Source organism: Xiphophorus hellerii, chromosome 20, assembly GCF_003331165.1.
Source record: "Xiphophorus hellerii strain 12219 chromosome 20, Xiphophorus_hellerii-4.1, whole genome shotgun sequence".
Taxonomy (NCBI): domain Eukaryota; kingdom Metazoa; phylum Chordata; class Actinopteri; order Cyprinodontiformes; family Poeciliidae; genus Xiphophorus; species Xiphophorus hellerii.
Genome location: NC_045691.1, coordinates 4,469,932 through 4,482,246, shown reverse-complemented (window position 1 = coordinate 4,482,246; position 12,315 = coordinate 4,469,932).

The window sequence follows — 12,315 nt, the reverse complement described above, 5'->3', positions numbered from 1 at the left end:
GTCCATATGTGCACTTGGCACCAGGACACCCTAGGCCGCAGTTCGATGATCGACTTTGTCATCGTCTCATCGGATCTGCGGCCGTATGTCTTGGACACTCGGGTGAAGAGAGGTGCGGAGCTGTCCACTGACCACTACCTGGTGGTGAGTTGGCTCCGGTGGTGGGGGCGAAAGCCGGTCAGACCTGGCAGGCCCAAACGTGTTGTGAGGGTCTGCTGGGAACGTCTGGCGGAATCCCCTGTGAGACGGAGCTTTAACTCCCATCTCCGGCAAAACTTCGAACACGTCCCGGGGGAGGTGGGGGACATGGAGTCTGAGTGGACCGTGTTCCGTGCCTCCATTGTCGAGGCGGCCGATCGGAGCTGTGGCCGCAAGGTTGTCGGTGCCTGTCGCGGCGGCAACCCTCGAACCCGCTGGTGGACACCTTCGGTGAGGGATGCCGTCAGGCTGAAGAAGGAGTCCTATCGGGCCTTTTTGGCCTGTGGGACTCCGGAAGCAGCTGATGGGTACCGGCGGGCGAAGCGGCATGCGGCTCGGGCGGTTGCTGAGGCAAAAACTCGGGCGTGGGAGGAGTTTGGAGAGGCCATGGAGAAAGACTTCCGTACGGCTTCGAGGCGATTCTGGTCCACCATCCGGCGTCTCAGGGGGGGGAAGCGGTGCAGCACCAACACTGTTTATAGTGGGGATGGTGTGCTGCTGACCTCTACTCGGGACGTTGTGGGCCGGTGGGCAGAGTACTTCGAAGACCTCCTCAATCCCACCAACATGCCTTCCACTGAGGAAGCGGAGCCTGGGGACTCTGGGTTGGGCTCTCCAATCTCTGGGGGCGAGGTCGCCGAGGTGGTTAAAAAGCTCCTCGGTGGCAGGGCCCCGGGGGTGGATGAGATCCGCCCGGAGTTCCTTAAGGCTCTGGATGTTGCAGGGTTGTGTTGGTTGACGCGACTCTGCAATGTCGCATGGACATCGGGGGCAGTTCCCCTGGATTGGCAGACTGGGGTGGTGGTCCCCCTGTTTAAAAAGGGGGACCGGAGGGTGTGCTCCAATTATAGAGGGGTCACACTCTTAAGCCTCCCTGGCAAGGTCTATTCAGGGGTCCTGGAGAGGAGGGTCCGTCGGATAGTCGAACCTCGGATTCAGGAAGAGCAGTGTGGTTTTCGTCCTGGTCGTGGAACGCTGGACCAGCTCTACACCCTCGGCAGGGTCCTGGAGGGTGCATGGGAGTTCGCCCAACCAGTCTACATGTGTTTTGTGGACTTGGAGAAGGCGTTCGACCGTGTCCCTCGGGGAGCCCTGTGGGGGGTTCTCCGGGAGTATGGGGTACCGGGCCCTTTGATACGGGCTGTCAGGTCCCTGTATGACCGGTGTCAGAGTCTGGTCCGCATTGCCGGCAGTAAGTCGGGCTCGTTTCCGGTGAGAGTTGGACTCCGCCAGGGCTGCCCTTTGTCACCGATTCTGTTCATCACTTTCATGGACAGAATTTCTAGGCGCAGCCAAGGTGTTGAGGGGATCCGATTTGGTGGCCTTAGGATCTCATCTCTGCTTTTCGCAGACGATGTGGTCCTTTTGGCTTCATCAGATCGTGATCTGCAGCTCTCGCTGGAGCGGTTCGCAGCCGAGTGTGAAGCGGCCGGGATGGGGATCAGTGCCTCCAAATCCGAGGCCATGGTCTTGAGCCGGAAAAGGGTAGAGTGCCTTCTCCGGGTCAGGGGGGGTGTCCTGCCCCAAGTGGAGGAGTTTAAGTATCTCGGGATCTTGTTCACGAATGGGGGAAGAAGGGAGCGGGAGATCGACAGGCGGATTGGCGCAGCGTCTGCTGTCAAGCGGGCGCTGTACCGGTCCGTCGTGGTGAAGAGAGAGCTGAGCCAAAAAGCGAGGCTCTCGATTTACCGGTCGATCTACGTTCCCACCCTCATTTATGGTCATGAGCTTTGGGTCATGACCGAAAGAACGAGATCACGGATACAAGCGGCCGAAATGGGTTTTCTCCGTAGGGTGGCTGGGCTCTCCCTTAGAGATAGGGTGAGAAGCTCAGTCATCCGGGAGGGACTCAGAGTAGAGCCGCTGCTCCTTCACATCGAGAGGAGCCAGTTGAGGTGGCTCGGGCATCTGGTCAGGATGCCTCCTGGACGCCTCCCTGGTGAGGTGTTCCGGGCACGTCCCACCGGGAGGAGGCCCCGGGGAAGACCCAGGACACGCTGGAGGGACTATGTCTCTCGGCTGGCCTGGGAACGCCTCGGGATTCCCCCGGAGGAGCTAGAAGAAGTGGCTGGGGAGAGGGAAGTCTGGGCCTCCCTTCTGAAGCTGCTACCCCCGCGACCCGACCTCGGATAAGCGGAAGAAGATGGATGGATGGATGGATGGATGGAGTGGCCCTAAAACAGCTCAACAGGCAAAACTGTTCAGACTGAAATCTGATTTCCCACTAAAGAATGCTTAATGACCAAGTCTTGATTAGGCCATAGACCGACCCGAACCTGTTCTAGGAAGGTCATAGGTGACTTTAAGGTAACTAAGGTAACTGAACGTCACTAGTTCCTTCCCATCTCGAGGGTCAAGTTTCATGATTTTCTCTGGTAGAAAACTAATTTGAAAAATGAGTCTGGATGAATCTATGGAGTCGCTTTAATTCCCCCTTAGGGGGCTGAGGGGGTTCTGGGGGGCTTTAGGGGCTTTAGGGGCTTTAGGGGGTGAAAGGCTGAAGATGGTGTTCAGGAGATGATGGAGGCGGGGCTGAATCCCTCACAGGTCAAAGGTAACTTTGAAGATTTCCCAGGACAAAAACGATTCCTGTTCTTCTTCTGAGCTATTGAGTGGCAGAGCATTGACCTTTGACCCCATCCCAATCCCCAACAGAGGAGCAGTTTGTGGTTCTCACTTTAATGCCTTATTGGTGCTGTAAAGAAGCTTCTGATTGGTTGGACTGGATCACAGCAAGGCTTCTGATTGGTGGAAGGACGGTTGAAGTTGATCGTCGGATCGTTACGATTCGGTCGGCGTTTCTCTCCGTTTCTAAAGGCTCCAGCATTTAAAATGTTTTAGCCTTTAATGTGTTGAAACACTTCAAGTAATTTCACTGAGTTTGCTTAACAATTCATTTTATTCATTAAATAAACTCTCAAAATCAATAAAAATACAGAATAAATACTTTTTGAAGAATATATTTGATAAATGAATCTGGTTTTTGTAAAATCAATATTATTATATTATAATATTTGGATAATGTAAAAAATAAATCCATCCATCCATTTTCTTCCGTTTTTCCAGGGTCGGGTCGCGGGGTCAGCAGCCTAAGAAGGGATTTCCTGACTTCCCTCGCCAGCCGCTTGTTCCGGCTCCTCCGGGTGAATCCCCGTGAAAATCAAGTAGAAACAGACTAAATATTTAAGGTGGGAAATAATTATGTAATTCTGTCCATATTCAGGCTTCATCAGGAACATTTGGTCGACTTTTGGGGATTTTTAGAGACTCTGGAAAATTAAACACTGCAAAATAAAATGTTGCCACATTTTAGTGCAACTATAATTCACTAGAAAAGAAAAATAAATTACTTAAAAGCAACTTTTCAGTAAGATTTAGGAGATTATTTTAGTCAATAAATCCTTAATATTTAAATGTTTTAAAAGCTACTAGTGTAACGGATAGTGAGCTATTTAAAATAAATTGCCCAAATCATTTATATTTGTAGACTATTTAAAGTAAATTATTCAAAGTGAATTTTCTAAATTAAGAATGTCGCAGATTGTTTATGGATGTTTGTCTGTTTTGATTTGCATTGTTGGTGGTTTATATTTAGTTTTGTTTAATGGTATTTACAGTTTATAATGTTTTGGTTTTTTTTTTATGTACCTCACGGGCTGCCGTAGCTAATGAGGGCAGGCCCTATAAAATCATTGTGCCATTAATGACTTGAACTGTCAAAACACGAAGAAATAAACTCTTAGTGAAAGCAGCGAGGTACGCTTTGTTTTGTTGTTTGTATTGTAAGTTTATGTTTTGTATTCTAATATTTGTATATGTTTTAGTTTTCACAGTGACTGAAGTGACTGTGATGATCATGATGGATCATCAAAGAATAAAAAAATAAAAAAATAAAACGCTGAATTTACCCGTCGAGACTGGCTGATTAATTCAAGTGCTGAGGAGCTGCTACAGCTAGTTTCACTTAAAACACAGAAAAAATGTTTTGTTACGAGTGAAATAATCTGCCAGTGGAATCAGCATTTTCTATTAATATGAAGGGATTATTGACTGAAAACAATAATTAAGTTATTTTTGTTGTATTCCAAGTGACCTAAGATATTTGCTCTAGAAACTAGAATAAAATAAAACCTTGGTGAGATTTGAGTGACTGCTGATTCAGGATTTGGCACAAACTCATCATGTTGGGATGGAGTCACAGGTTTCTGCTTCGTCTGATCGCTGGATTACAGGAGCGTCGCCTGGAAACGTCCTGCAGCGTTCCTGACAGACGGAGCAGATTCATAAATCTGTTTTTAGAAGCTGAGAGCGTTTCTCCCTCCTGCAGACGCAAACGTGACTCTGAGTCTGAATTCCTGCGGCTTTAATAAAACATCTTTTATTGCCCCAAATGTGGGCAGCAGATCTTCAGTCAGCGCCTCCAAAAGAAGCTGCAGCGATTCACAGCCAGCGCTCCATCTGTAGGGCCCCATCAGGCGGCAGGGGCCCCATCAGGCAGCAGGGGCCCATCACACTGCAGGTCCCAATCAGGCTGCAGGGCCCCATCAGGCTGCAGGTCCCAATCAGGCTGCAGGGCCCCATCAGGCTGCAGGTCCCAATCAGTCTCCAGGGCCCATCAGGCTGCAGGGACCCCATTAGTCTGCAGGGGCCCCATCAGACTGCAGGTCCCAATCAGGCTGCAGGGCCCCATCAGGCTGCAGGGACCCCATTAGTCTGCAGGGGCCCCATCAGACTGCAGGTCCCAATCAGGCTGCAGGGCCCCATCAGGCTGCAGGGGCCCCAACAGGCTACAGGGGCCCCAACAGGCTGCAGGCTTTCTAGAAAAATATTATTAATTCATAAAAATACATTAAAAAACTATTTTTAAACTCATCTTAACTTATTTTAGTCTTTGGCCTTCACTGCAAAAACACAAAATCTCACCAAGTATTTTATTTTATTCCAGTTTTCAGAGCAAATATCTAATATTAATAAACAGTTCTGGTTCCACTAGCGGATTATTTCAATTCACCTAAAACATTTTTTCCATGTTTTAAGTGAAATAATCTGCCAGGATTTATTGACCAGCTCATATGTTGCGCAGTGCCTGCTGCCGTCAGCAGAAGTCATATTTCTATTCACTTCCAGTTTTATATGAATTCTTCATAAAAGCGTTAAGTTTCCAGCTACTAGCATGCCGATGTGAGTAAATCTTCACTAGCGCAGATGGAGTATCTGCATAGTTTAGCATGCTTTGGGTCACTGCTGCTATATTTCACATTCAGGTTTATTAACGTCACTAAGAAATGTAAAAAAGAAAAAATACATAAAAGTAACAGAGATACAATCAAAGTTATAGAAATCAGGGACAACATCAAATATCTGAAGAAGATCATATACGTCCTCACCAGCCAACAATTACTATTAATATCAGTAACATGGAAGAAATAAATGTATAAATCAGCCAATCAGAGAAACTTCCTCCTGCCTGGCTCTGCATTAAAGAGAAAACTGCAGGAACCAAAGATTGATTTGCTTTCAACCATAAAGTGACAAAAAAGGCTAAATGTGTAGAAGGCAGAAATATGAAATAATGGGACAACAATACCATAAATACCAGCAGTAATAGTTTTATTTTTATTTCATTTTCTGAGCGTTTTGCATTGTTGAAGTGGACAAATGGGAATAGTTATCAGCTAGCATGAACAAAGAGTCATGCTAGCCCAGGTGGCCTGTCAGTCAGACCACCTGTTGGCTTCGCACGGCCAGGAAGACAGGTGCTCTTCCAGGAACCCCCCGCCCCACGCGAGCGCACACACACACGCACACACACACACACACATGCATGTTTGCGCAGTTATCTTTCCATTGACTTCCATTCATTTCTACAGCCTAAACCTTACCCTTACCTTTGCCCTACCCATTACATACCCAACCCTAACCAAAACTCAATTCACACCTTAGTCCTAAATCTGACCTCTGACCCCAAAACAGCGTTTCCCCTTTGGTTTCGGTCCCCACAAGGAGCAGTGTGTCCCCACAACGTTGTATATGTCAGGAAAATGGTTCCCACAAGGTACTAGAAACAAACGCGCGCACACACACACACACGCTGCAGGTGAGAAGACAGCAGGGGGAGAATTCATCTGTTTTCTCGGCAGCCAATGGGATTCACTGGTCTGTTTGGAGGCTAAGCTGTCAGCCAATGGGGCGCGGAGGAGGGCGGGGTCAACAGGAGCTGCTGGAAAATAAGAGGGAACAAAAAGTCTCAAATAAGAAATGTTTTAGTGCAAGTAGAAATATTTGGGATCAAATCCTGTGAAATTATTCTAAAGCTGTGCACTTCAAAAACACAACATCTTACTAAGTAAAACTGTAGGAGTTACTGTATGTTGCATTACGATTTCCATCTTCATGCTGAGAAAAATTCATCTAAATGTTTGACACCAATTTGGTTTGATTTGAAGAAAGTGGAACTTCACTCAGGTTGCTCCAAAGCGTTTGCAACTTGCTCAGAGGAACGGCAAGAGACCAAGAGGCACAAGGACTTGAACAGTGGAGAAGTAGTTTTGAGAATTTCATTTCTGTTCTGAGAACGCACCAAAGAAAAAGTTCAAATGAAAGAAACGAGAACGGGAAGTCGTCCCAATGCGTGACTCAGCGGCCGAGGAGTCAAAAGTGACTCAAAGAACCACAAACGGTAATTATGATTAAAGGCAAGAGACCGGACAAGATTCAGTTCTACACTTTCACTGTAACTCTCTGGTAGAACAAGATGCAGGAAGCAAAAGACAGAAAACAAAAGTAGAAATGGGGACAGAAGACCAAAGCGACTGAGAAAAAAGTAGCCAAATAATTCAAAAGAAGAGCCAGAAAAAACCCACAGAAGTCAGAAGTTTGATTGTAAATGATCCCTGAATAATGGCATCAGCATTTAAGTATTATTATTGTTTATCTTGCATACCAAATTCATCTTTTTAAAAAAACTTTGAAGCTTTGTACTGATGCACTGAAAAAAATATTGCAAATAAAGCAACAAATGAATCCATATTTCATTCGTGCTGATGAGGATTAAAGAGCAGGACAAAAAGTGACTTTGATTTTATATTAGCAAAGTATTAGCAAAGTATTAGCAAAGTATTAGCACCCAAAGCTAACATGAAACACTGTTTCACTCATCTTGTCCTAAATGACCAGATTTTATCCAACAGCAATGTTAGCAGTCAATCAATCAATCAATCAATCAATCAATCAATCAATCAATCAATCAATCAATCAATCAATCAATCAATCAATCAATCAGTCAATCAATCAATCAAATTTGATTTGTACAGCACATTTCAGCAGCAAGGCATTTCGAAGAGCTTTACATCATAAAAACACAAAGCCATGCAACATAGCTCAACAATCAAAACATGACATTAAGTCGAGTTCCATCGTTAAATTGATTATTGATTACGTTTCAAATTCAACTCTAACCTTATGGGTTTTAGTCTGGATTTAAAGGATCTCAGTGTTTCAGCTGTTTTACAGTTTTCTGGAAGTTTGTTCCAGATTTGTGGTGCATAGATACTGAATGCTGCTTCTCCTTGTTTGGTTCTGGTTCTGGTGCAGAGCAGAACCAGAACCAGAAAGATGTTAAAGTGAGAGCACATATCCATTGTCTTTATGGCTTTTCTATTTTTTGAATACTGGAGAAATTTGATGTGTTGTTTGAATTCCTCTTTAAAGGCTGAAAAACGAGGTTTCTGATTTGAGAATTTAGATTTATGTACAAAATATTTGGCGACTAATAAAATTAGATTAATAATATAAAAATGTTTTGTTTTATTAGTGGGATAAGAGAAGAATCCAAACAACATTTCTACATAAGTGAGGGAAAAGTCATCAAGAATTGTTTGGGAAATAAACGTACAAATGTTCTTGTCAGAAAATACATGAGAAACAGCAAGAGCAGAATAAATGACAGAGATTTTCTTCATAGAGTTGGCAGAATGAACAGTTCGCGTCAGTTTCTCTTTCGTATCGTTGAAGGAAAAACTTGCAGGGAGAAAAACGATGGATCGTCTTAAAAGACACTTCTTTGATCAACAATATTCCGTTCAGACAAACGTCACAGGAAGTCAGGGAGGAAGTAGAAATATGCTGGAAACGTTCAGGAAGCTCAGGAGCAAATAGAGAACTGTTCATCCGCTCATTCAGACAGAGTGACTGAATGAATCTTCAGGCTTCAGGAATTTGTTTCTAGATCTGATGCTAGTTCGTCTTTAACTGCTCAGCCCAGAGGTCGCGTTTTGAATATTTTCCATATTTGACCAGTTTTCCTGTCGGTCATTTAACAGGTTATAATTCACACTCCTGATTGGTGCACATGGGCAGATGTTATCGGCAGTGATGGCATAGTTACTTTAAAAGTAACTTTAATCTCATTACGCCTCGGAAAAGTAACTTAGATTACTTGATAAGGAAAGTAACTAAGATACATTAAAAGTAACATTTTTAGTTACTTTCAGCAGCTGCTAACAACGACGCTTCGCCTCCTGTGAAAATCACATTAATCTTTGCCAAAACTTAACTGTTATTTTATAATAGTAACATCAACAATGTGTCTCCACTGGTAATGTTGAACTGAAGGGGAGATTGTTCACTGGTTACAACAGTACAAAAGAACTTTAGTAATTTGAGTTTGTTTCTGTGTTTCTATTGTCTGGAAAACTATAAATAGGATTTTAGGCCCCCCTTCCCCCTGCCCCAGCCTCCAGGTTCTGCGTTACGGCCCTGTGTTTGCTGTCGCAGCGCAGCGCTCCTCCTGCGGCTCCACAACTCAGCTGGCTGCACAGATTTGTGACACTTATCTTCATATTAATAATTATACGCCTTATAAATATCTCATTAAAACTATAAATATCTCATTAAAACTATAAATATCTTATTAAAACTATAAATATCTTATTAAAACTCTAATACCTTTATGGTCAGTAATTTAGCAGCAAAAAAAGGGTTTTAAATTGAAAATGTTGCTTATATAAGACTTTCAAACTCACATTTCAGTTGAGTCCCACCATATTTTAAATGTTACAGTTTACTAAAGTGTAGAGCAATTGAGATTACAGTGGTTAAACTCACTAATAGTTTAGTGAGTTGTGGTTTAAATCGGAAACAAAAATGGCAACACAGAGACAGGTTTTGAGCAGTTACTGGAGAGCAGTAGGAGAAAGTAGCAGAGAGACGAAATCTGGTCAAGATTTCCTTCAACGTTTTCAAGAATAAAACTGCAAATGATGTCATTTTGAGTCAACTAATCCAAACATGGCAACATGCAACTGCCTGCAGAAACTGGAAGATAATTATAAAAACACAATAACAAGTTTAATAGTTTACATGCTTGGGAAATATAATCTAATTAGTAACGAACTCTCATCGTTATTGTCAGAGAAACTGAAGGATTTGTGTTTTTAATGCAGCTTAAAGCTGCTTTGCTTTCTGAAGGCTCTTTGTGTTTAAAACTGGAAGCAGATGAAGCTTTAAATGAACTTTGGAGGATTAACAGCTGAACAAAAAGCTAAATGAACTCCTTAAGTCCACTTTAGATGGATTATTCTCGTTTCTTTGTTTTTACGCTGTGTTTTAAATCTGCTTCCGTTGGAAAGTCTCAGGCAGTGGGCTGCTGGTGAGCGGGGTCTGCGCCTGACTCACTCTCTGTTTCCTCCCAAACGCCTCGGCGGCCTGGAAACACCCCCAGACTCAAAGCTCAACAACTGCAGATATTTTTCACCTCAGAGACGTTTATCAGCTGCTCTCTGCATCCTGAGCAGTTTAATGATTTATGTGGAGCTTCAGCGCCAGGATGACTTGCACAGCTTGAGACTCGCTTGTTTGAGCCTCAGAGATTTCAGACTCTGAGGTCTGACACACCGTTGGCATCCCCGATGATTAAAAACGAGTCATAACGTTTGGTAGTTTCATTCTGAGAAACTGAAAAACTAAGGTGCAGGTAATTCCCCTCCTGCTTTCTGCTTCATTTCATGATTTCATTTGATTTTCCACTCAAAACCAACAGGTGACATTCTCCTCCAATAATAGAAAACACAACAAATAAAGGTGGACTAATGAACATAACATATAAAGCAGGAAGTGGACTACAGCTCAGGGCATTCTGGGTAAATACAACCAAAGCTAACGTGCTAGCCTAGCGCTAGCAGCAGAAATGGCTCCTGGTTTTAGCCAAAGGCTAAAGAGAAATCCTCCAACTGCTAAAACCGCTCTCAGTGTTTTCATAGGTTTTTGTGTCTTTTCCTTCAGTGGTTCTTGGTGCAGCGCCCCCACAGGCCAGGAGGGGAACAGGTTGGTTTGACTCAGAGAACCACAGCAGCTGGAGGTGGAGCAGATGTTCTGGTTCCAGTAGAACCGGGTCGACCGGACCATCAAGTTCTGTATTTAAGGAAAATGAAAAATTCAGTCAGATCGGAGTGAGAGCCTCCATGGATATCAGCGTTCCAATCTCTGCACACTTTGACTAGGCCATTCTAACACATTTCTTCTAAACCTTCCCTGTAGCTCAGGATCTGTGTTTACATCCACCCACACAGTATGATGCTGCCACCACCATGCATCACTGTGTGTTCAGACTTTAGCCACAATAACTTGGTCAACTTCTTGAAGATTCATTTTAAGGTTATAAATAAAATTATACTTAAAAAAGAATAATTGATAAAAACTGGCATTTGGAACAATTAGTTCATTTGATATATTGTTTTAAATAATGAACCAGCCGACTCTCTCGCTCTGATATTCCTTTTGTACAGATTATTATTATTACTGTTGTTATTGTTAATTCTGTTTTAGATATGATCTTGACACTTTAAGAACCATAAATGTGGATTCCCCTGTGGGGGAACGCAGGCTGCTTGTGTTCAGTAACTTCAGGATTTACTGGATCTTTTTTTAGCTGCCACTTCGTCACATTTTCAGCCGTTTGTGTGTCTGTGGCTCCGATGCTGGGCGTGGAAACGAAACAGCGGCTCAGTTCTGCTAAACGCCCACAGCCTCATCTGCATCTCCTTCATGGTTCACCTGGGGTTTTCTGGAGGCTGACGATTTTCCCCCTGGATGGTAACAGGACAGCTTTTGTGTTTTTCTGATCTGAAGGTGGAAATTTACCTCGTCGCTTTCTGGGTTTTCTATTCGAAGATCGGAGCCTGTAAAGGTTTTATGTTCATAGCTGCAATATAACTGATAACAGTTAAATAATTTGAGCTTTGCAACAATGTTAAAATTCAAATGATATTCAATAATAATCAAATGTTGCAAATAGGGTGGGCATTTATTACATCATTTATCATTTAGTAAGAATTTTGATTTGTCACCAAAAACTCCTTGGGTTTTGTCCAGATCTCCTCTGCTGGAAATGTTTGAATAAAATATTACTGCAAAATATTGAGATAAAACTTTGTGATCGATGCATCTGCACTGTAAAAACACTAAATCCTACAAAGGGTTTTTGTCTTCTAGAGCAAATATCTCAGTTCACTTCAAAAAAGACAAAACTAACTCAGCAAACTCAACTTTTAGATCAATAATTCATCGATATTGATTAAAACACTGGTTCCTCTGGCAGCTTATGTCATTTGCCATTTATGCCGTTACAAGTGAACATAGTAAGAGTTTGTGGTTTTGCAGTGCACTGACTCATTCCTGTAAAGCAGAACCTCAGTTCAACCGAAGCAAAGTTTCAATCCGTCATTCAGAAATGATTCAACTTTCAGTTTTTCTCTGCTGATCGGCTCTGAGGACAAACTCTTGGTTTCTGAGCAAGAAGCTGAAACCTGTGGAAAGTTTTCACTCCCCTGTAAAAACCAAATGTTGTCGGGGTTGCCGGGGTTGCTGTGGTGGCGCAGGGGCAACGCACGACCCACGTATTGAGGCCTTAGTCTGGTGCCGGTGGTCACAGGTTCGATTCCCAGCCTGGCGACATTTGCCGCATGTCTTCCCCCCCTCATTACCCTGTTTCCTGTCAAACTACTTTCAAATAAAGGCAACTAGAGCCAACAAACACTTAAAAAAAACAAACGTTGTGATAGATCAGTTAGCAGAGCAACGCAACTTTAACAGAGCAACGCAACTTTAACACGTCAAACA